This window comes from Leuresthes tenuis, unplaced genomic scaffold (genome assembly GCF_036924035.1).
Source record: "Leuresthes tenuis unplaced genomic scaffold, fLeuTen1.0.hap1 SCAF_18, whole genome shotgun sequence".
Classification (NCBI taxonomy): domain Eukaryota; kingdom Metazoa; phylum Chordata; class Actinopteri; order Atheriniformes; family Atherinopsidae; genus Leuresthes; species Leuresthes tenuis.
In genome coordinates, this window is record NW_027325372.1 from 27,296,709 (window position 1) to 27,308,341 (window position 11,633).

The window sequence follows — 11,633 nt, forward strand, 5'->3', positions numbered from 1 at the left end:
CTGCTCCCTGCTTCTTACAAAAATTCCTTTACTCTTTATTTCTGCTAAAACTGACATTTCCTTTTTGACATCTTTGATTTCTTCTTTAAAGTCTATGCCACACTGATTTAGTTTAAAGTAGCGCTGTAAGCGTTTATGTAGTCCCATCATACATCTATTCTCTTTCCTTTTTTTACGTTTACCTTGCTGTTTAAAAAAAGTCTGGGTCGTTTCCTTCACCATTTCCCACCATTGTGCATGTGTTTCGTAGAGGTCTTGAAGGGTCTGCCACTCTTTATAACATTCCCTGTACTGACTGACTATGATTTCATCCTCCAACAGGGAACAGTTGAGTTTCCACAGACCACTTCCTACCGTCACACCAGAAGGGGGTGAAAGGGTGCAGGAGAGCATAAGGTGGTCTGAAAAGAAAACAGGGGTTAATCTAACATCAGTGGGTGGGCAATCTCTAGTAAAGAAATAATCAATGCGAGAGGCTCTGGTGCCATCATGACTAAACCAGGTGAAGCCCTCCTCTCTGGGATGCATGGTTTTAAAACAGTCAGTAAGCTTAAAATCCCTGCATATGCCCTGAAGTAAAATCGAAGTCTTATCCACTTTAAAATCTACCCCTGCTCTTTTTCTATCTTTCCTGCTCAAGATACAGTTAAAATCCCCTCCTACAACTAAAGGTACTTGCCCTAGCATGTAAAGCTGTATATCTTCTAAAAGGTCATACCTTTCATTTTTTCCATTGAAACCATAAATATTTAAGAGGTTAAAGTCTTGCCCCATAAAATTCAAGTGTGCTAAAAGTGCCCGTCCGTCTCTCACCACTGTGCTACCTTTCACCAGAACATGCGGATTTTTAATTAGAATGGCCACACCATCATTTTTATTTTGATTTGAGCCACTCCATATCGATAAATGGGGCCACATTTCCTCCCATTGTCTATGGTTTTTTAAAAAAGGTAGTCCACATTCTTGTATTAAAAACACATCTGATTTTATGGAGTCTAAGAAGGATAAAATACTCTGGGCTCTTGTCTTTGATTTCACACTTCTCACATTTAGTGTTGAGAAGGTGAGAACCATTAAAAGCATAAAGGAAAGTAGGTATGTCATTTTCGTTTTTCTAAGTTATCAAAACAAATTACACACAGGTTATTTCTTGGGAAACTAGCTCTTCCTTCATTTCTTTAGGTGAAAAGTGAGTAGGGTGATCTATATTTCCTTTTCGGACTCTCGGTGTTGGCCTCTGACGCAATGTTGCATTTAACTTTGAGTCCCTGGGGGTTGATTGCAGAGCTGAAGTTAAAAAGGAGACCTCATTTGGTGAGTCGGAGGGGAAGACTCTAGGTTCTTCCACTGAAGAACTGTCTGAAAGGGACCTAACCCTTCCCCTCTTCTCTGATACCACTGGGGAATCAGAGGCTCAGATGCCGTCCTCTTCGGCTGTTGACCTTCGGGGAGGTGAGTATCTTCACTAGACTCACCTGTCTGCTCTTCCTCCTCATTTAGCGTAGCTCCACCCTCTGCCTGTGAATTCTCACAGACTTCAACACTGAGTGGTGAGGCCTCTACAGGCCCCTCCCCTTTTTGCTCCTCACTTCCAATCCAAGCTTTTGGCGGGAAGTTTGAATTTATTGGGTCAACCTCTTCACTTTGTTCACCAACTGCCACCTTTGGTCCTTCTCTTTGTTGGCTTGACTGTGGCTTTACCGTCTTTAATTTGTTGGCAAAAGATTTAGGGCAATCTCTGAAGAGGTGATTTAATTCTCCACAGAGATTACATTTCCTGCCATTTGGACACTCTCCAAAAGTTTGCCCAATTTCTCTGCTCTTCCCACATAACACCTTGGTACAAGCCTCAACCAGGTGCCCATGCTCACCACACTTGCGGCAGTACTTGGGCTGCCCCTGGTAGTGGATGTAACCTCGGTTTTCAAGGTGGCCAGAGTGTCGCCCACCCGCTGCACTGAGCACTCTTCAGCCCTTTTAAATGGTATAACTTTGCACTCCCGCACGCTCCAGCAAGCACCATTCAAGCAACAACTTTGCACTCCAGCTTCGAACATCGGCACAGTCGCAACAAGTAAGGCGATTCTACTCAGAGAAGTCACTCTGCACAGTAAGAATATTTCTTTTGCACAGACAGAAAGGGCTTCACCCGCAAAGGTAAAGCCTGCCAAAAATAGAAACAACTCATTAGTGCTGCTCTCCACAGAAGTCTTTAGTAAAAGGCGAAAGACTTGTACGTTATGAAGAGAAACCAGAGTACGATTATCCGTCACTGCGGGAGCAGGGCATCAGGCTAGTTGGCATAGCCACCTTCCCCATGGTGAGCTTTGCTTGGTTGAGACGCTTGAGATTTAAACAAAAAAAACAACTCAAACTAAATTAAAACTGCTAAACCGCTAATCTGTTATATGTAAGGCAGATGTCAAATTCACCGAAATAGGATCAAAGGGTATTCGGCCAATCGAGCTGTAGCAGCTTCGGTAAAAGAGTATAAGTTGAAGAGTTTGTGAATAAAGGTGTGCGCACACATAGTGTGCTGTACGAAAATAGGCAGGGAGCAATGCCGGCTGGGGTATATGTTCTTGTATGTTGTCTGACTGTTTGATTTGAATGTGTTGTGTAAGTGTCCTGTTGAATGTTACATGTTTGGGCTTTGACACGCTTCACTGTGGTTGTTAACTGTGTGGTGTGTCCTGAAATGTTATATGTTTGGGCTGTGTGACATGCTTAATGCTTGTCAGTATTACCCACTTATTCATATATAGCAACTGACAACATAAGAAGTCCGGACATACTTTGATAGTAGTTGTAGAAGTATCCTTATTGATAATAGATCACTAATTCATAGTGATAGAACAGTAGATGAACAGGTGCTTGCAATACTGCCAAACTTATGAGTTCTTGTGGCAAACTTGATTCAGTGTCTTGACGTGTATACGCTGTTTCGCTGACTTGATTGTCACAAGAAACAAAGTGTGTTTGATAAGATCCGACCATTTTATTACGGGAGGATCAGTATGTATGGATTCTGATGTGACTGATAAACCCATTCATATCTTAAGCATAATCTAATACGTGAGACAACGCCCTGGCACACGATAAAAAAAAAAAAAGAGAGAGAGCGGTTTTGTGTCCCCACAGTCCATAATGTAGAAAAGAGAGAAAAAAGCCTTTCTGATTTGGTGTGTGTGCTCATAGTGCAGAGTGTAGAGAAAAGAAAGCCGTTTTGGTGTCACGGGTGTTGTGACTTACACACACACATTTCTAAATTGAGAAAGGAAATTATTTTAGAGGAAGCACTAGAGTTTAGATCCCACATTTGTTGATAGGCATTCATTTATTTCTTCACTTCTGATGAAGTTTCAACAATAAACAACAAACTTTGTATTATGAGAAAGAACCAGACTCATTCTTCAGGAATCCGAAAATAAGCTCTATTTTATGGGTTATGCACGAATTCGGATTCTCCTATAAAACAAATTCATTAACTCAAACCAAGTTAAGACTGCTTTGTCCTTCATATTTATTCATGTCTAATCAAGTTTCAACGATAAACAACGTTGTACTTTGTAGAATGAGAAAGAACTTCTTCAGCAATAAGCATCTCTCGACATATGACGAAATACAGATTTTGCTATAAAATTAATTCCTTCTATCAGCCTGACTTAAAACTTTTTGTCCTCCTTATTTATCCACTTCAAATCAAGTTTCAACAATTAAAAAAAATTTGTAGTTTGAGAAAGAACAACTTAATCTTCAGCAATCAGTATAAAAAGAGGTGCAAATGCCAACCATACATAACTAAAAGGTGGAGCGGAAGTATTCAGCTGCAAGTAGGTGTGAATGTTCGACCATAATTTGTAAAAAGCGGGTAAGAAAAGGTTCGAATGCCCGACTATATATTAACAAAAGCGGGAGGAGAGGTCTTCGGATGAGAGTGGGTGAGAATTTCCAACCATAATCTATAAAATACGGTGAAAAAAAATATGTGAATGCCTCATAGAACACTAAAAGCGGAAGTGTTCGGCTGCAAGAAGGTGTGAATGTCCGACTATATTTGGTGAAAAGCAGGTGAAGCAAGGTCTGAATGCCCAACCTTACATCATCAAAAGCGAGATCAGAGGTGTTTGGCTGCAAGAAGGCCATAGTTTGCCAAAAGCGGGTAAGGTGCGAATGACCGACTAAATATCAACAAAAGTGGGGGCGGAGGTCTTCGGATGCAAGTGGGTGTGAATATCCCACCATACAAGTATGGTGGAGAGGAAGCTGTGAATGGCCGACCATAGTAAAAGGCGGGTGAGAGAAGGTGCGAATGTCAAACCATACATAATCAAAACAGGGAGCGGAGGTGTTCTGCTGTAAGAAGGTGTGAATGTCCAACCATAGTTGGTAAAAAGCGGGTAAGAAAAGGTTAAAATACCCGACTGTACACAATCAATAGCGGGAGCGGAGTTGTTCGGCTACTAAAAGGTGTGAAAGTCCGACCATGGTTTGTAAAAAGCGGGTAAGAAAAGGTGCGAATGCCCGACAATGTATGATCAAAAGAGGGAGTGGAGGTTTTCGGCTGCAAGAAGGTCTGAATGTCCAACCATAATTTGTAAAAACCGGGGAAGAAAAGGCTCGAAAGCCCGACTATACACCATCAAAAGTGGGAGCGGAGGTGTTCAGCTGCAAGACGGTCTGAATGTCCATCAATAATTGCTAGAAAACATGAAAGAAAATTTTCGAATATCAAACTGCACATGATCATAAGCGGGAGAGGAGGTGTTCAGCTGCAAGAAGGTGTGAATGTCTACCCATAATTACTGAAAAATGGGTAAGAAAAGGTGCGAATGCCTAACCATACATCATCAAAAGAGGGAGCGGAGGTGTTCCACTGTAAGACGGTGTGAATGTCCGACCATAGATGGTAAAAAGCGGGTAAGAAAAGGTTAAATTACCCGACTGTACACAATCAAAAGAGGGAGCGGAGTTGTTCAGCTAAGAGAAGGTGTGAAAGTCCGACCTTGGTTTGTAAAAAGCGGGTAAGAAAAGGTTCGTATGCCCGAATATACACCATCAAAAGCGGAAGCGGAGGTGTTCGGCTGCAAGATATTGTGAACGTCCGACCAAAGTTTGTAAAAAGCAGTTAAGAAAAGGTTCGAATATCTAACCAAACATAATCAAAAGCGGGAGCAGAGCTGTTCGACTGGAAGTAGGTGTGAATGTCAGATAATAATTTGCAAAGAGCTGATGAGAAAGGGTGAGAATGCCCGACTATACACCATCAAATGCGGTAGCGGAGTTGTTCGTCTGTGAGTAGGTGTGAATCTCCAACCATAATTGCTGAAAAATGTGTTAGAAAAGGTAAAAATGCCGGTCCATACATCATCAAAATCGGGAGAGGTGGTGTTCAGCTGCAAGAAGGTCTAAATGTCCATCAATAATTGCTAGAAAACATGAAAGAAAATTTTCGAAAATCAAACCACACATGATCATAAGTGGGAGAGGAGGTGTTCAGCTGCAAGAAGGTGTGAATGTCCACCCATAATACCTGAAAAATGGGTAAAAAAAAAGGTGCGAATGCCAAACCATACATCATCAAAAGCAGGAGTGCATGTGTTCGGCTACAAGAAGGTGTGAACGTCCAACCAAAGTTTGTAAAAAGCAGTTAAGAAAAGGTTCGAATATCCAACCATACATAATCAAAAGCGGGAGCAGAGCTGTTCGACTGCAAGTAGGTGTGAATGTCAGATCATAATTTGCAAAAAGCTGATGAGAAAGGGTGAGAATGCCCGACTATACACCATCAAATGCGGTAGCGGAGTTGTTCGGCTGTGAGTAGGTGTGAATCTCCAACCATAATTGCTGAAAAATGTGTTAGAAAAGGTAAAAATGCCGGTCCATACATCATCAAAATCGGGAGAGGTGGTGTTCAGCTGCAAGAAGGTCTAAATGTCCATCAATAATTGCTAGAAAACATAAAAGAAAATTTTCGAAAATCAAACCACACATGATCATAAGTGGGAGAGGAGGTGTTCAGCTGCAAGAAGGTGTGAATGTCCACCCATAATACCTGAAAAATGAGTAAAAAAAAGGTGCGAATGCCCAACCATACATCATCAAAAGCAGGAGTGCATGTGTTCGGCTACAAGAAGGTGTGAACGTCCAACCAAAGTTTGTAAAAAGCAGTTAAGAAGAGGTTCGAATATCCAACCATACATAATCAAAAGCGGGAGCAGAGCTGTTCGACTGCAAGTAGGTGTGAATGTCAGATCATAATTTGCAAAAAGCTGATGAGAAAGGGTGAGAATGCCCGACTATACACCATCAAATGCGGGAGCGGAGTTGTTCGGCTCTGAGTAGGTGTGAATCTCCGACCATAATTGCTGAAAAATGTGTTAGAAAAGGTAAGAATGCCGGTCCATACATCATCAAAAGCGAGAGAGGTTGTGTTCGGCTGCAAGTAGGTGTGAATGTCCAGCCATAATTACTCACAAACGGGTAAGAAAAGGTAGTATTGCCAGACCATATATGATCAAAACAGGGAGCGGAGGTGGTTCAGCTGCAAGAAGGTTTGAATGTCCGACTAAAGTTCAAATATATTAACAAAAGCGGGAGGAGAGGTCTTCGGATGAGAGTGGTTGAAAATTTCCAACCATAATGTATAAAATGCGGTGAAAAAAAGGTGTGATAGAACACTAAAAGGTGGAGCGGAAGTGTTCGGCTGCAAGAAGGTGGGAATGTCCGACTATATTTGGTGAAAAGCAGGTGAAGCAAGGTCTGAATGCCCAACCTTACATCATCAAAAGCGAGATCAGAGGTGTTTGGCTGCAAGAAGGCCATAGTTTGCCAAAAGCGGGTAAGGTGCGAATGTCCGACTAAATATCAACTAAATTTGGGGCGGAGGTCTTCGGATGCAGGTGGGTGTGAATATCCCACCATACAAGTATGGTGGAGAGGAAGCTGTGAATGGCCGACCATAGTAAAAGGCGGGTGAGAGAAGGTGCGAATGTCAAACCATACATAATCAAAACAGGGAGCGGAGGTGTTCTGCTGTAAGAAGGTGTGAATGTCCAACCATAGTTGGTAAAAAGCGGGTAAGAAAAGGTTAAAATACCCGACTGTACACAATCAATAACGGGAGCGGAGTTGTTCGGCTACTAAAAGGTGTGAAAGTCCGACCATGGTTTGTAAAAAGCGGGTAAGAAAAGGTGCGAATGCCCGACAATGTATGATCAAAAGAGGGAGTGGAGGTTTTCGGCTGCAAGAAGGTCTGAATGTCCAACCATAATTTGTAAAAACCGGGGAAGAAAAGGCTCGAAAGCCCGACTATACACCATCAAAAGTGGGAGCGGAGGTGTTCAGCTGCAAGACGGTCTGAATGTCCATCAATAATTGCTAGAAAACATGAAAGAAAATTTTCGAATATCAAACTGCACATGATCATAAGCGGGAGAGGAGGTGTTCAGCTGCAAGAAGGTGTGAATGTCTACCCATAATTACTGAAAATGGGTAAGAAAAGGTGCGAATGCCTAACCATACATCATCAAAAGAGGGAGCGGAGGTGTTCCGCTGTAAGACGGTGTGAATGTCCGACCATAGATGGTAAAAAGCGGGTAAGAAAAGGTTAAATTACCCGACTGTACACAATCAAAAGAGGGAGCGGAGTTGTTCAGCTAAGAGAAGGTGTGAAGGTCCGACCTTGGTTTGTAAAAAGCGGGTAAGAAAAGGTTCGTATGCCCGAATATACACCATCAAAAGCGGAAGCGGAGGTGTTCGGCTGCAAGATATTGTGAACGTCCGACCAAAGTTTGTAAAAAGCAGTTAAGAAAAGGTTCGAATATCTAACCAAACATAATCAAAAGCGGGAGCAGAGCTGTTCGACTGGAAGTAGGTGTGAATGTCAGATCATAATTTGCAAAAAGCTGATGAGAAAGGGTGAGAATGCCCGACTATACACCATCAAATGCGGTAGCGGAGTTGTTCGGCTGTGAGTAGGTGTGAATCTCCAACCATAATTGCTGAAAAATGTGTTAGAAAAGGTAAAAATGCCGGTCCATACATAATCAAAATCGGGAGAGGTGGTGTTCAGCTGCAAGAAGGTCTACATGTCCATCAATAATTGCTAGAAAACATGAAAGAAAATTTTCGAAAATCAAACCACACATGATCATAAGTGGGAGAGGAGGTGTTCAGCTGCAAGAAGGTGTGAATGTCCACCCATAATACCTGAAAAATGGGTAAAAAAAAGGTGCGAATGCCCAACCATACATCATCAAAAGCAGGAGTGCATGTGTTCGGCTACAAGAAGGTGTGAACGTCCACTCAAAGTTTGTAAAAAGCAGTTAAGAAAAGGTTCGAATATCCAACCATACATAATCAAAAGCGGGAGCAGAGCTGTTCGACTGCAAGTAGGTGTGAATGTCAGATCATAATTTGCAAAAAGCTGATGAGAAAGGGTGAGAATGCCCGACTATACACCATCAAATGCGGTAGCGGAGTTGTTCGGCTGTGAGTAGGTGTGAATCTCCAACCATAATTGCTGAAAAATGTGTTAGAAAAGGTAAAAATGCTGGTCCATACATCATCAAAATCGGGAGAGGTGGTGTTCAGCTGCAAGAAGGTCTAAATGTCCATCAATAATTGCTAGAAAACATGAAAGAAATTTTTCGAAAATCAAACCACACATGATCATAAGTGGGAGAGGAGGTGTTCAGCTGCAAGAAGGTGTGAATGTCCACCCATAATACCTGAAAAATGGGTAAAAAAAAGGTGCGAATGCCCAACCATACATCATCAAAAGCAGGAGTGCATGTGTTCGGCTACAAGAAGGTGTGAACGTCCAACCAAAGTTTGTAAAAAGCAGTAAAGAAAAGGTTCGAATATCCAACCATACATAATCAAAAGCGGGAGCAGAGCTGTTCAACTGCAAGTAGGTGTGAATGTCAGATCATAATTTGCAAAAAGCTGATGAGAAAGGGTGAGAATGCCCGACTATACACCATCAAATGCGGGATCGGAGTTGTTCGGCTGTGAGTAGGTGTGAATCTCCGACCATAATTGCTGAAAAATGTGTTAGAAAAGGTAAGAATGCCGGTCCATACATCATCAAAAGCGAGAGAGGTTGTGTTCGGCTGCAAGTAGGTGTGAATGTCCAGCCATAATTACTCACAAACGGGTAAGAAAAGGTAGTATTGCCAGACCATATATGATCAAAACAGGGAGCGGAGGTGGTTCAGCTGCAAGAAGGTTTGAATGTCCGACTAAAGTTCAAATATATTAACAAAAGCGGGAGGAGAGGTCTTCGGATGCAAGTGGGTGTGAATGTCCGACTATATTTGGTGAAAAGCAGGTGAAGCAAGGTCTGAATGCCCAACCTTACATCATCAAAAGCGAGATCAGAGGTGTTGGGCTGCAAGAAGGCCATAGTTTGCCAAAAGCGGGTAAGGTGCGAATGACCGACTAAATATCAACAAAAGTGGGGGCGGAGCTCTTCGGATGCAGGTGGGTGTGAATATCCCACCATACAAGTATGGTGGAGAGGAAGCTGTGAATGGCCGACCATAGTAAAAGGCGGGTGAGAGAAGGTGCGAATGTCAAACCATACATAATCAAAACAGGGAGCAGAGGTGTTCTGCTGTAAGAAGGTGTGAATGTCCAACCATAGTTGGTAAAAAGCGGGTAAGAAAAGGTTAAAATACCCGACTGTACACAATCAATAACGGGAGCGGAGTTGTTCGGCTACTAAAAGGTGTGAAAGTCCGACCATGGTTTGTAAAAAGCGGGTAAGAAAAGTTGCGAATGCCCGACAATGTATGATCAAAAGAGGGAGTGGAGGTTTTCGGCTGCAAGAAGGTCTGAATGTCCAACCATAATTTGTAAAAACCGGGGAAGAAAAGGCTCGAAAGCCCGACTATACACCATCAAAAGTGGGAGCGGAGGTGTTCAGCTGCAAGACGGTCTGAATGTCCATCAATAATTGCTAGAAAACATGAAAGAAAATTTTCGAATATCAAACTGCACATGATCATAAGCGGGAGAGGAGGTGTTCAGCTGCAAGAAGGTGTGAATGTCTACCCATAATTACTGAAAAATGGGTAAGAAAAGGTGCGAATGCCTAACCATACATCATCAAAAGAGGGAGCGGAGGTGTTCCGCTGTAAGACGGTGTGAATGTCCGACCATAGATGGTAAAAAGCGGGTAAGAAAAGGTTAAATTACCCGACTGTACACAATCAAAAGAGGGAGCGGAGTTGTTCAGCTAAGAGAAGGTGTGAAAGTCCGACCTTGGTTTGTAAAAAGCGGGTAAGAAAAGGTTCGTATGCCCGAATATACACCATCAAAAGCGGAAGCGGAGGTGTTCGGCTGCAAGATATTGTGAACGTCCGACCAAAGTTTGTAAAAAGCAGTTAAGAAAAGGTTCGAATATCTAACCAAACATAATCAAAAGCGGGAGCAGAGCTGTTCAACTGGAAGTAGGTGTGAATGTCAGATCATAATTTGCAAAAAGCTGATGAGAAAGGGTGAGAATGCCCGACTATACACCATCAAAAGCGGTAGCGGAGTTATTCGGCTGTGAGTAGGTGTGAATCTCCAACCATAATTGCTGAAAAATGTGTTAGAAAAGGTAAAAATGCCGGTCCATACATCATCAAAATCGGGAGAGGTGGTGTTCAGCTGCAAGAAGGTCTAAATGTCCATCAATAATTGCTAGAAAACATGAAAGAAAATTTTCGAAAATCAAACCACACATGATCATAAGTGGGAGAGGAGGTGTTCAGCTGCAAGAAGGTGTGAATGTCCACCCATAATACCTGAAAAATGGGTAAAAAAAAAGGTGCGAATGCCCAACCATACATCATCAAAAGCAGGAGTGCATGTGTTCGGCTACAAGAAGGTGTGAACGTCCAACCAAAGTTTGTAAAAAGCAGTTAAGAAAAGGTTCGAATATCCAACCATACATAATCAAAAGCGGGAGCAGAGCTGTTCAACTGCAAGTAGGTGTGAATGTCAGATCATAATTTGCAAAAAGCTGATGAGAAAGGGTGAGAATGCCCGACTATACACCATCAAATGCGGGAGCGGAGTTGTTCAGCTGTGAGTAGGTGTGAATCTCCGACCATAATTGCTGAAAAACGTGTTAGAAAAGGTAAGAATGCCGGTCCATACATCATCAAAAGCGAGAGAGGTTGTGTTCGGCTGCAAGTAGGTGTGAATGTCCAGCCATAATTACTCACAAACGGGTAAGAAAAGGTAGTATTGCCTGACCATATATGATCAAAACAGGGAGCGGAGGTGGTTCAGCTGCAAGAAGGTTTGAATGTCCGACTAAAGTTCAAATATATTAACAAAAGCGGGAGGAGAGGTCTTCGGATGAGAGTGGTTGAAAATTTCCAACCATAATGTATAAAATGCGGTGAAAAAAAGGTGTGATAGAACACTAAAAGGTGGAGCGGAAGTGTTCGGCTGCAAGAAGGTGTGAATGTCCGACTATATTTGGTGAAAAGCAGGTGAAGCAAGGTCTGAATGCCCAACCTTACATCATCAAAAGCGAGATCAGAGGTGTTTGGCTGCAAGAAGGCCATAGTTTGACAAAAGCGGGTAAGGTGCGAATGTCCGACTAAATATCAACAAAATTTGGGGCGGAGGTC

At 42.5% G+C, this 11,633-nt stretch overlaps 1 non-coding gene across 1 annotated transcript; it reads right to left on the reverse strand.

Moving 5' to 3' along the window:
- Positions 1–2,146: 2,146 nt before the first annotated feature.
- On the reverse strand, positions 2,147–2,260 carry LOC140276299 (U5 spliceosomal RNA). Its single transcript, XR_011908905.1, has one exon. It is a non-coding gene; the product is annotated as a U5 spliceosomal RNA (small nuclear RNA).
- Between the last annotated feature and the right edge of the window lie 9,373 nt (positions 2,261–11,633).